Consider the following 12,577-nt stretch of genomic DNA (forward strand, 5'->3'; position numbering starts at 1 on the left):
CAAGACGAACGTAATAGTTGATAAAGACTTTCTTTGAGGTCTGAGAGGTTTGTGTGAAGACGATCGGAGGTGGTGATGATCTGGTATATACGATCTGAGGTGGTGATGATTTGGTATATACGATCTGAGGTGGTGATGATCTGGTATATACGATCTGAGGTGGTGATGATCTGGTATATACGATCTGAGGTGGTGATGATCTGGTATATACGAGCTGTGGAGTTAATATTGACGATCTAAGACCTTCATAAAGATACCAAGATCAAAATGGTAAGGACCATGTGATAAGGTGGTCATTACGATCATAGAAGTTGGACATTACGACCAAAGAAGTTGGTCAAAACGATCTAGAATGTCGGTCAAGACTACCTGAGAAGTTGGGTAACAATGTAATGAGTTCATGACGATCTAAGACGTTGGTAACCACGATCTTAAAAGCTGATTATAACAATCTTAGAAACGAGAGTAACATGATCTGAGAAGTTGGCAGAGACCATCTTGAGAACATTGTCATGATGAACTGTGAAGCTTGTGAAGATAAGCTGACAAGCTGGAATGGCAATCTGGAAGAGAAGCTGGTCATGACTATCTGAGAAGTTGGTATAGTCGATATGAAACGTTGTTACTGTGCTGCAAAGTTGGTAAATACGATCTAAGAAATTGGTGAAAACAATCCGGCAAGCTGGCCATGATTGTTTGAGAAGTTGGGTTGACATGATATCAAGAAGTCATGACGACCTGAGAAGTTGGTCATAACTTTAACAAAGATGTGAGAAGTTGGTCATAACTATAACAAAGATGTGAGAAGTTGGTCATAACTTTAACAAAGATGTGAGAAGTTGGTCATAACTATAACAAAGATGTGAGAAGTTGGTCATAACTATAACAAAGATGTGAGAAGTTGGTCATAACTTTAACAAAGATGTGAGAAGTTGGTCATAACTATAACAAAGATGTGAGAAGTTGGTCATAACTTTAACAAAGATGTGAGAAGTTGGTCATAACTTTAACAAAGATGTGAGAAGTTGGTCATAACTTTAACAAAGATGTGAGAAGTTGGTCATAACTTTAACAAAGATGTGAGAAGTTGGTCATAACTTTAACAAAGATGTGAGAAGTTGGTCATAACTTTAACAAAGATGTGAGAAGTTGGTCATAACTTTAACAAAGATATGAGAAGTTGGTCATAACTATAACAAAGATGTGAGAAGTTGGTCATAACTTTAACAAAGATGTGAGAAGTTGGTCATAACTTTAACAAAGATGTGAGAAGTTGGTCATAACTTTAACAAAGATGTAAGAAGTTGGTCATAACTTTAACAAAGATGTGAGAAGTTGGTCATAACTTTAACAAAGATGTGAGAAGTTGGTCATAACTTTAACAAAGATGTGAGAAGTTGGTCATAACTTTAACAAAGATGTGAGAAGTTGGTCATAACTTTAACAAAGATGTGAGAAGTTGGTCATAACTTTAACAAAGATGTGAGAAGTTGGTCATAACTTTAACAAAGATGTGAGAAGTTGGTCATAACTTGGACAAAGATGTGAGAAGTTGGTCATAACTTTAACAAAGATGTGAGAAGTTGGTCATAACTTTAACAAAGATGTGAGAAGTTGGTCATAACTTGAACAAAGATTTGAGAGGTTGGTCATAACTTTAACAAAGATGTGAAAAGTTGGTCATAACTTTGAGAAGTTGGGTAAACAATAGGTTGTGACTACGTATCTGGGAAGTTGGTGTAAACGATATTAGTTGTTGGTAAAGACGAACTGAATATCCTTTTTTGATGTGAGTTGTGACAGGAAGTTCTGACGGTGAGGGCGATGTGAGACAATGATCATGAAGAAGTACCATGTTCGTCATGATGATGTGAGATCTTCATGAAATGGATTTTCGAATCGTCTTTACCAACGTCTCAAGCAGATCTTACTAACTTTTCTGATCATTTGAAAAACTTGATCAGTTCTAAGATCATTATCATCAATGTTATGTATTTCTTTATTAGATATTTCTAAGAGGGAGCGGTGGGCTGGAAATTCTCCCCTCCAGTTTTTACTTTTCCAAAAGAAGAAACAGAGAAGGGGGCCAAGTGAGGATATTCCATCTAAGGCGCAGTCCTCTGTTCCTAACGCTACCTCGTTAACGCGGGAAATAGAGAATATGTATGAAAAAATATGTATTTCTAATAATAATGGGTATTTTTGTTTATTTATGTGCAGTATCCCTTCATAATGTCATCACGTTTTCTGTTATGAAATTATGGAATGGTGTACGTCTTCTGATGTGTACTGTACGTACACCCTTCATGGGTTTCACTGACATTCTCTTTTATATAGAATCATATGAAATTATTGGACAAATTATGATCATAACTTTTTGTATAAAGAAGTGATTGGTATATTAGTATGATAATTATGGAGGCTGAAGCTAAATTGCTCGAACGTGTATTCTCTCTCTCTCTCTCTCTCTCTCTCTCTCTCTCTCTCTCTCTCTCTCTCTCTCTCTCTCTCTCTCTCTCTCTCTCTCTCTCTCTCTCTCTCTCTCTCTCTCCACTGCAAGCGAGGGATAAACACGCTCAACCATTGTCTTTGTATAAATCAGGTTGTATTTGCTCTATTATTTCTCCTAAAGTCATTAATGTACGGTTATAATGAAGAACAGTGGTGTAAATATTGTTTGTAGAAGGAAAGAGAAGAGCATTTATATTCAGATTGTGAATTTCAGATCAAATTAGAATCAATACTTTGATGGTGTAACCGCCATAGTTTCTCATTCCCGACTCGATGACCAAAGCGAGTTGTCTCCAATCCAAATCCAGTCCTCTCTCCGGCTTAACAGCTGATCCCGGCTGATCCCATAGTTTTACGTTGTTCTACTGACAGCAGGCTCGGCTGATACATCTGCAGACCCATCCGGGCAGAGATACCGTCGACTCTGGTCGACCCACAGCCAACTGAGGAAGCAAGGGTAAGGTTGACACGTAGAGACTCTCCACCGTATAGGACCTCTCGCTGAAACCCCCTTTCGGCTGCTGAGGTTCTCTGCCACTCAAGCTTGGTCTCCTGGATTTATCAGACACTTTCTCTCTCATTTTCGTCCTTTTTATACCGTCACGGAGAGGCCTCAGGATCCTATGGTGAGAGTAGGATCTGTGTTCGCTCCAGAAGCGCCTCTGATGCTGTATACCTAATTCACAGTGGGTTTGTGTACACATCAGGAAGCCTCAGCAAACGTCTGATCAAATTCACATTGAAAATGATGACAAAAGACTGATCATAATCCAAGTACAAGACATACACTGTGATTGGTTGTTGGTGGATTTTCGCAAAATTCGTGACGTGGGCCTTACCCTTGGGCGGCCCTTTCTGTGATTCCGGCTGGAGTTTTCTCAAGAGCAATGCGCCTTTCACAAGGAGGCCAGAAGGGATGAGTAGATAATCCAGTTGATCCTGCCTGTTGTTACCGAAGAGGATACAATAGGCGCCCAGGTGACCGCAGCTTCTGGTCAGCGGGCACATACCACTGCCCTCCATACTAGGACGTGATCCGGCTCGGAGTGGCGGTATCTCTGAGCCAAAAAGCAGCATTTATGTGAAGTTCACTTGCTGAGATCACTATTCATCTAATCACCTACGTGGAGTATATCTCGACATGAGTTGTGGCAGGTGCTGCATATGTTGGTTGCTTTTTGGCTCTGCAGAATAGTGAGGCCTCTGGCATCGTGTGTCCCTCTTTTCTAAAGTCCCTGATTTTGTTCCGGGAAGTGAGTGTCACTTCGCAGTCAAGCAAGGAGTGGTCCAGTGGGATTTCTCTGCTGACTCCTGACAGTATTCACATTATCCGACGTCTCCGTCAAGAAACTTACCAAGAGCAATTGTACCCTAGTCGAAGGTGATGAAGATGGACTTAGGGTCTTTCTGGGTAAAGTTTTGTCGCCACCAGATACTATTTGGCAGACGAGGACCTATCGTTGAGGACGTCGAGGAAGCTTTTCTTCAAATGGAATCCATTGGCTTCCTCGTCTGGAAACGGAGTCCATGGCCCCCTTGTATGGCCACGGATACCATTAGACTCCTTGTCTAGACACAGAGGCCACTGGTCTTCTATGGACACAGAGTCCATCGGTTTCTCTGTCTGCAGAAGGAATCCACTGGACTCTTTATTTGGACATGGCATCCATTAGTCTCCTCTGGATAAGGAGTCCATTGATAAGGAGTCCATTGGCCTCCTATTCTTGACACGGAGTCCTCTGGCCCATTTGTCCACACACAGAGTCCATTGGCCTCTTTGTCTGCAGAAAAAAAGTCCTTTGGCTTTGTGTCTGAAGACGGACCTCATTGGCTTCAATGTCTGGAAAGGGAGTCCACTGTCCTCCATATCTGGAATCAGCCATTCACCTCCATGTCTCAAGACGGAAGCCATGATCATCAATATCTGGGGACAGAGCACAATGGCCTCCATGTCTCGAGATTTAGTCTATTGGGCTCAATATGGGGACTGCGTCCATTGGCTTCCATGTCTGGAGACGGAATCTCTTGGCCTCCTTTCCTGGAGACGGAATCCTTCGGGCTCCTTGTCTGAAGGCGGATTCGATTGACCTCCTTGTCTGGGGTCGGAGTCCATTGGTCTCCGTGTATAGAGACAGAGTCCATTGGCCTCCATGTCTGGAGACGGATCTCGACTGGCTTCTGTGTCTTGGGATGGAGTTCACGACCCTCCTCGTCTCGAGACTAGGTCTTTTGGCCTCCTTGACAGGACAAGGGATCCATTGACGCCCTTGTCTTGAGACGAGAGTCCATTAGCCTCAGTGTCTAGAGAAGGAGTCCATTGTCCTCCTTGTCTGAACACGGAGTCCATTAGCATTCTTATGTCCACACAGAGTCCATGAGCATCTTTGTCTGGACACGAAGTTCATTGGCCTCTTTGTCGAGACACAGAGTCCATTGGCCTCCTTGTCTGAACACGGAGTCCATTGGCTTCATTGTCTGGATTCGTAGTCAACTGGCCTCATGACTTGGTAATTCCCATCGCCACGTTGTTTTACGAAATACCACGTTAACATAGGACGAGTAACTGCTACGTTGCTCACGTTTACCATTAAGGTCTGAACACCTTTCTCTTGATCCAGTGTTCACTTATCATTACACATAAGGGAAGTACTATGAGAACATATTGATTCACAGAAAACCTGCGACGTAATTCCATTTTCTATGGTGGTGTTTGGCTAATGGCCGTCCGCAATGATGGATTTGATTGTCATTCATTAAAAAAATAATTATAATTTCATCATCAAGGACGGAATATGTTATTATGATCACATTTTATCTCAACCTTGGTTTACCAGAAGATATTCGAGTAAAACAGGGTTTGCATGTTGACTGACGTCATCGGGCAACGTAGACGATGTCTGACTCCGAATTGTTACTGTGGCTCTGACTTGGACTGACTCACCTTCTCTCCGAAAAGTTATTTTCTTATATATATAAGTTCTTAGTGACATACTTATATGGAATGAATACTTAGGACATTGGTAAGTAAATAATCCAATAACGAACGTTACCGAACGTTACAAAGAAAAGTATGGAAAATGTTTCACTGAATTGAGACAATGCTTTGAGAGACAGCGAAGCCCCGGTTTCTGCTTCGAGATGGCTGACGGGCGGGTTCATTCCGGAGTTCGGGACCGATGATGTTTGTGGTTCTTGCTGCTCATTTACTGGACTGTGGTGGTGAGTGACAGTACCACAAGGGTTGTGGTGGTGAGTGACAGGAGTCAGTACTACACCAAGTGTTTCTGGAAGTGTATTGGTGGTTCGATGGTGCCCTCATCGAACTAGAGGAGAGGTAAGATACTGGTCACTGAGACACTTGGGGTAAAACTCGGGTGACTGACGTCAGTGAGGGTTAAATGGTTAGCACGTGTGACCGCTGGTGGCTCTCAGTCGGCTGAGTAGCCAAGAAGGTGCCTGCCAGCTAGCTAATTTAGCTGCCAGCCGGCTAATTTAGCTGTCAGCTGGCTAATTTAGCTGTCAGCTGGCTAATTTAGCTGTCAGCTGGCTAGGTAGCAGCCAGCCGGATTATTTTGTTGCCAGCCAGCTAATTAGCTGTCGTCCTGTTAGGTAACTAATAGCAGGCTGATTTAGCTGCCAAGCGGGTATGTATGTAGCTGCCAGCCTACTGGCGGTTATGTAGCTATTAGTCGGTTAATTTAGCTGCCAGCCGACTATTTAGCTGCCAACCAGCTAGATAGCTGTCATTCTGCTAGGCAACTAGCTACCGACCGATTAGGTAACTACCGGTCAGCTTTTATCCGCCTAGGTAGCTACCAGCGAGCTATGTAGCTGTCAGCTGGCTATATAGCTTTTAGCTGAGCTGGCTATGTACATATCAGCCAGGTAGCTGTCGGCCAGCATCGTCTCCTCGGCTTTGATTGATATTTCCATCAACAAAGGTCTTATTCATTACCATTTGTGGATTAATAGTTATGACCAATGTTGAATGATCAGTTCACTGTAGGTGTACTGGGAGGACTTGACAACTCTTACTGTAGTTACCACAGCTAAAAAATGTATGAACTCAGTAGCCGGAGACATTAGTGTACATATTCCCTCGTTCAGGTGACAGCTTATGATTATCCGTCCCGTAACCCCACTCACAGGTTGTGGTTGTTTGGGTAAAGGACCAGTTTAGCTCAGAATTGAAATGACTACTTTTGAATGTGCAATATACAGTGAGGAAACAGTTTAGTGTGGTAGGAGTTCTGGTTATTATAATCTCACTAATATAAGTCTAACCTAACCATTGTATTTGATATTTAACATTGATTGATGTTAAAAGTTTCTTCTATCCTAACCATTGTATTTGATAACATTGATTGATGTTAAAAGTTTCTTCTATCCTAACCATTGTATTTGACAATTAACATTGATATTAAAAGATTCTATGTTTATTAGATCACAAGTTGACGTTCCCGTTCATTTACAGCATCCTAACGTCCAGGACCATGTCAGCCTCAGTTACCCGCTGACGTCAAGAGAGGCAGGACGACGCACTCGTCAGTCGTCAGGTGGTGTCGTGTGTCAGGCAGCGTACCGCCTTCATGTGCCAGGCAGTGACCCACCGTAGTGCAATTTGGGCAGGACGAGTCGAGGTGTGAACCACCGACAGAGGTAAGGGACTGAGGTCAGAGAGTGAGTGTGATCCCCTAGCTTGTGTCAGGGTCCGGAGCTAGGAGGCTACAGACAGTGTGTCAGGGAGAGAGCCACTGCAGAGAGTCAGGGAGTGAAGAACTGGCTGCTTGTGTGCCCACACCAGTAGGTCCATCACCCCATACTCGGCAAGCTGCTGTGTTACATGATTACTGTGTGGCCGTTGGCAACTCAAGGGTGGGCTGTTTTGATAACTGTTTGCTTCCCGACACGTCGAGGCTTTGGAACTCTCTACCTTCTCATGTCTCTCCCAATAACCATGACCTGACACGTTTCGAAAGACAGGTTTTTCGCCTCCTCCAAAATTCTTGAATACCTGCCCTTGTCTCTTCTTTCTCCCTTTCAGAATTTCCTTCTACATTTCAATTAAAGCCCCAGCCTTTTTTGTGGATTTTGGTCGTGACTTAAGTCACCAAAAAAAAAAAGAAAAAAAACGACGCGTGGCAAAGACGGTGTTTGTCAGGGAATAAATCGCCGGTATGAGTCAGGCGTCGTCGTCTGCTGTGGCGTCAGCCGTCGTCGTGGTATGAGTCAGGCGTCGTCGTCTGCTGTGGCGTAGGCCGTCGTCGTGGTATGAGTCAGGCGTCGTCGTCTGCTGTGGCGTAGGCCGTCGTCGTGGTATGAGTCAGGCGTCGTCGTCGGCTGTGGCGTCAGCCGTCGTCGTGGTATGTCAGGCGTCGTGGTATGAGTCAGGCGTCGTCGTCTGCTGTGGCGTCAGCTGTCGTCGTGGTATGAGTCAGGCGTCGTCGTCTGCTGTGGCGTCAGCTGTCGTCGTGGTATGTCAGGCGTCGTGGTATGAGTCAGGCGTCGTCGTCTGCTGTGGCGTCAGCCGTCGTCGTGGTATGAGTCAGACGTCGTCGTCTGCTGTGGCGTCAGCTGTCGTCGTGGTATGCGTCAGGCGTCGTCGTCTGCTGTGGCGTCAGCCGTCGTCGTGGTATGAGTCAGGCGTCGTCGTCTGCTGTGGCGTCAGCTGTCGTCGTGGTATGAGTCAGGCGTCGTCGTCTGCTGTGGCGTCAGTTGTCGTCCTGGTACGAGTCATGCGTCGTCGTGGTATGAGTCAGGCGTCGTCGTCTGCTGTGGCGTCAGTTGTCGTCCTGGTACGAGTCATGCATCGTTGTGGTATGAGTCAGGCGTCGTCGTCTGCTGTGGCGTCAGCTGTCGTCGTGGTATGAGTCAGGCGTCGTCGTTGGCTGTGGCGTCAGCTGTCGTCGTGGTATGAGTCAGGCGTCGTCGTGGTATGAGTCATGCGTCGTCGTCTGCTGTGGCGTCAGCTGCCGTCTTATGTCAGGAAGAGAAGCGTCAGTATGTGACAGGATCATATGAGGTGCAGACGTGTGGCAGACAGTGTGACGTCATTTCAATTGAGAGTGTTGAGAGTGAGCGAGAGAAGCTTTGATGTGACGAGGATGAGCCGTTGTGGTTGGTCAGGGAGCGAGTATCTCTCGTGTGTCAGAGAACAGACCGTCGTACGTCAGGACGTAAGTCTCCGATGTGTGTCAGGGTGAGCCTCCAACACGTGTCAGGGTGAACCTCCAACACGTGTCAGGGTGAGCCTCCAACACGTGTCAGGGTGAACCTCCAACACGTGTCAGGGTGAGCCTCCAACGCGTGTCAGGGTGAACCTCCAACACGTGTCAGGGTGAACCTCCAACACGTGTCAGGATGAACCTCCAACGCGTGTCAGGATGAACCTCCAACACGTGTCAGGGTGAGCCTCCAACACGTGTCAGGATGAACCTCCAACACGTGTCAGGGTGAGCCTCCAACGCGTGTCAGGATGAACCTCCAACGCGTGTCAGGATGAACCTCCAACACGTGTCAGGGTGAACCTCCAACACGTGTCAGGGTGAGCCTCCAACACGTGTCAGGGTGAACCCCCAACACGTGTCAGAGTGAGCCTCCAACACGTGTCAGGGTGAGCCTCCAACACGTGTCAGGGTGAGCCTCCAACACGTGTCAGGGTGAGCCTCCAACACGTGTCAGGGTGAGCCTCCAACACGTGTCAGGGTGAGCCTCCAACACGTGTCAGGGTGAGCCTCCAACACGTGTCAGGGTGAGCCTCCAACACGTGTCAGGGTGAGCCTCCAACACGTGTCAGGGTGAGCCTCCAACACGTGTCAGGATGAACCTCCAACACGTGTCAGGGTGAGCCTCCAACACGTGTCAGGATGAACCTCCAACACGTGTCAGAGTGAGCCTCCAGCACGTGTCAGGGTCAGCCTCCAACACGTGTCAGAGTAAACCTTGAACACGTGTCAGGATGAACCTCCAACACGTGTCAGGGTGTGCCTCCAACACGTGTCAGGGTGAGCCTCCAACACGTGTCAGGGTGAACCTCCAACACGTGTCAGGGTGAACCTCCAACACGTGTCAGGGTGAGCCTTCAACACGTGTTAGGGTGAACCTCCAACACGTGTCAGGGTGAACCTCCAACACGTGTCAGGGTGAGCCTACATCGTTTCAGAGAGTGAGTCTCCAACGTGTCAGTGTGAGCTGCCGACATGTGTTGAAAACGAAGCCACCGACGTCTGCCAGGGATTCAATAGCGCTATTAGCCGTCATGGATCTAGTCGAAGTAGTGTGTCATGGAGTGAGCTGTGGACGTGTCTTTGAGACGAGGTCCTCGACGTCTGTCAGAGAGTGAGGTTTTTTCTTTTTTTGCCGTCAAGCAGAAAGACGCCGTTGTGAGTCAAGGAGTTGAAGTAATGGATCGTGGAAAAAGGAACCGATTTTGTCTTAGAGACGAGTCTACCGAAGTTGTCAGGGATGGAGGAGCGTTTTCTCGTCACTCAAGTACCTGAGGCAGAGCCACCGTCAGGGAGTGAGTCGAGGTAGTGTGTCGCGAAGTGAATTACGTGTGATGAAGACACCGATGTCTGTAGGGTAGTGAACATTTTTCCCCCTTTTTACCATTGTTGTTCATCAGGCAAGAAGTCGTCGTTACGGAGGTAATCAAAATAGTGGCATTTATCTTGGAGTGAACGACCGACGTGTGTTAGAAACGAAGCCACAGACGGCTGTCGGGAAGTGAGGTGTAGTGCGTCAGGCAGGATGCCTTGTATCCGAGACGACGTCAGTCAGGGAGTGAGCAAGCATTTCAACCACTCTAGCAGAACGCCGCCGATGTGTGTCAGGGAGTTGATCGGAAAAGTGTATGGTGGAGTGACCTACCGACTTGTGTGAGCGGCAACACTACTGAAGCTGTCAGTGATTGAAGAACTTTTTGTTTGTCATTGTAGTGCGTCGGGAAGGAAGCCGACGTCAGGGATTCAGTCGAGGTAGTGAAGTGTTTCGTGAAGTGAGCTACCGACGTGTGACAAGAGACGACGACACCGACCTCTATCAGGGAATGAGCACCGTTCATTTCCCGCTGCAGTGTTTCAGGCAGGAAGCTGCAGTTATGTGTTGGAGAGTTAGATGTGGTGCTGTGTGACGGAGTGAGTTACTGGCGTGTGTTAGAGACAAAGCCATCAACGACCATCAGGGAGTGAGCAACTTTTTTATATTTTTCTTTAGTGTGTCAGGAAGGAAGTCATCGTTGTGTGTCAGGGAGCTAGTTGAAGAACCTGTGTCGTGGAATGAGCCACCGACATGTGTAAGAGATTAAGCCAACGACGTCTGTCAGGGAGTGAGCATTTTTCTCTTTTCTTTTTTGCTTACCATTGTCGTGTGTCAGGTAAGTCTTCCTCAGTGAGGTAATCAAAGTAGTGTGTCCTGCAGTGACGTGCCTACGTGTCTTGGAGACGAAGCCACAAATGACTGTCGGGATGTGGAGAGTTTCTCTTAATTTTTTTTTCCTCTGTAAATTGCCAGGCTGAATGCCGCCGTTGCGTGCCCGGGATTCAGTCAAGGTAGTGTGTCGTGTTGTTACCTACTGATCTGTGTCTTGGAGACGAAACCCCCGACGTCTCTCAGGGAGGGAGCAGTGTTTATGCTGTTGTAGAGTATGAGACAGGATGTCGTCATTGTGTTTCAGGTCGTTTGTTGAAGTCGTGCGTTGTGGAGTGAGTTACTGACGAGAGTTAGACAAAGCCATCAACGTCTGTCAGAGATAAGAGAAGCGTTTACACAAGTATTAGAGTGGTAGACAAGAATCCGCCATTGTGTGTCAAGAAGTTCGTGGAGTGATCTTATAGAGGCGTGTGAGAGATGATGCTACCAACATCTCTCCAGCGAGTGAGCAGCAATTTTACCACTGTCGTGTGTCAAGCAGAACGCCTCCGTTGGTGTGTCAGGGAGTAGATGGATGGAGTGTATGATGGAGTGACCTTCCGAATTGTGTTAGGGACGACACTACGGAAACTGTCAGGGAAGTGGGGCTTATTTTTGTGCCATTGCAGTGAGTCAGGAGGGAAGGGATTCAGTCAGTGTGTCGTGGAATGGACTACCGACGTCTGACAGATACGACGTCACAGATTGCTGTCGGAAAGTTTTCTTCCTTATTTATCATTTTCCATTGTAGTGCCAAGCAGGAAGCCGCCGTTGCAAGTTAGGAAATTGCTTAGTGTGGCGTAGAGTTGATTACCGACTTGTGTTATAGACGAAGCTACCGACGTCTGTCAGGGAGCAAGCAGCGATGTTTTGCAACTTGTTTCAGGCAGAGAGCCGCTGTCATATGTCAGGCATTCAGGTGGAGTAGTGAGATGTGACGTGAATAACCGACTTTGGTCAGGGAGTGAGCAGCATATCTCTTTCTTCTTTTTGTGACTGTAGTATGGTAAGGAGAATGCTACTGTTGTGTGTCAAGGAGTTGATAGAAATAGTGTCCTGAGGTGAGCTACTGAAGTGTGTTTGAGACGACGCCAGGAGTGAGCAGCATCATTTAGCCACTGGTGTGTGTCAGGCAGGAAGACACTCACGTGTGTCAGGAAGTTAGTCAAAGCAGTGTCTTGTAGAGTGGACTACTGACGTCTGAGAGACAAAGACCCAGACGCCTGTCAGGTAGTGAGCAACTTTTTTTTCCTCTCACCCATCATGCAGGAAGACGCCGTTGTGTGTCAGGGAGATAGTTGAAGTAACGAGTCGTGGAAAAAGGTGTCGGTTTTCTCTTATAGACGACTCTACTAAAGCTGTTCGGGACTGAGAATCGTTTTTTCGCCGCTGAAGTGCCCGAGGCAGGAAGCCATCGTCAGAAAGTCAGTCGAAGTAGGGTCTAATGGAGTTAGTTACCTACGTGTATTAAAGAAGTCACAGACGTCTATGAGGGAGTGAGCAGCGTCTTTTTGTGACTGTAATGTGCCAGGTAAAAAGCCGCTGTTGTGTATCAGGGAGTTAATCGTAGTATACCATGGAGTGAGCTACCGACATGCGTTAGAGACGACGCCATAGACGACTGTCGGAAAGTTAGTAGCGTTTTTTGGCCACTAGT

At 46.7% G+C, this 12,577-nt stretch overlaps 1 long non-coding RNA gene across 2 annotated transcripts in view; it reads left to right on the forward strand.

Annotated features, from left to right (window-relative positions):
• The first annotated feature begins 5,730 nt into the window (after positions 1-5,730).
• Positions 5,731-12,577, forward strand: part of LOC139756426 (uncharacterized) — a 99,163-nt gene continuing 92,316 nt past the window's right edge. For both annotated transcript variants that reach the window (XR_011714335.1, XR_011714336.1), the window contains exons 1-2: positions 5,731-5,845; positions 6,986-7,170. This is a non-coding gene — a long non-coding RNA (uncharacterized lncRNA). The remainder of the gene's footprint in view (positions 5,846-6,985; positions 7,171-12,577) is intronic.

The sequence above is a fragment of the Panulirus ornatus genome, chromosome 21 (genome assembly GCF_036320965.1).
Source record: "Panulirus ornatus isolate Po-2019 chromosome 21, ASM3632096v1, whole genome shotgun sequence".
Lineage (NCBI taxonomy): Eukaryota > Metazoa > Arthropoda > Malacostraca > Decapoda > Palinuridae > Panulirus > Panulirus ornatus.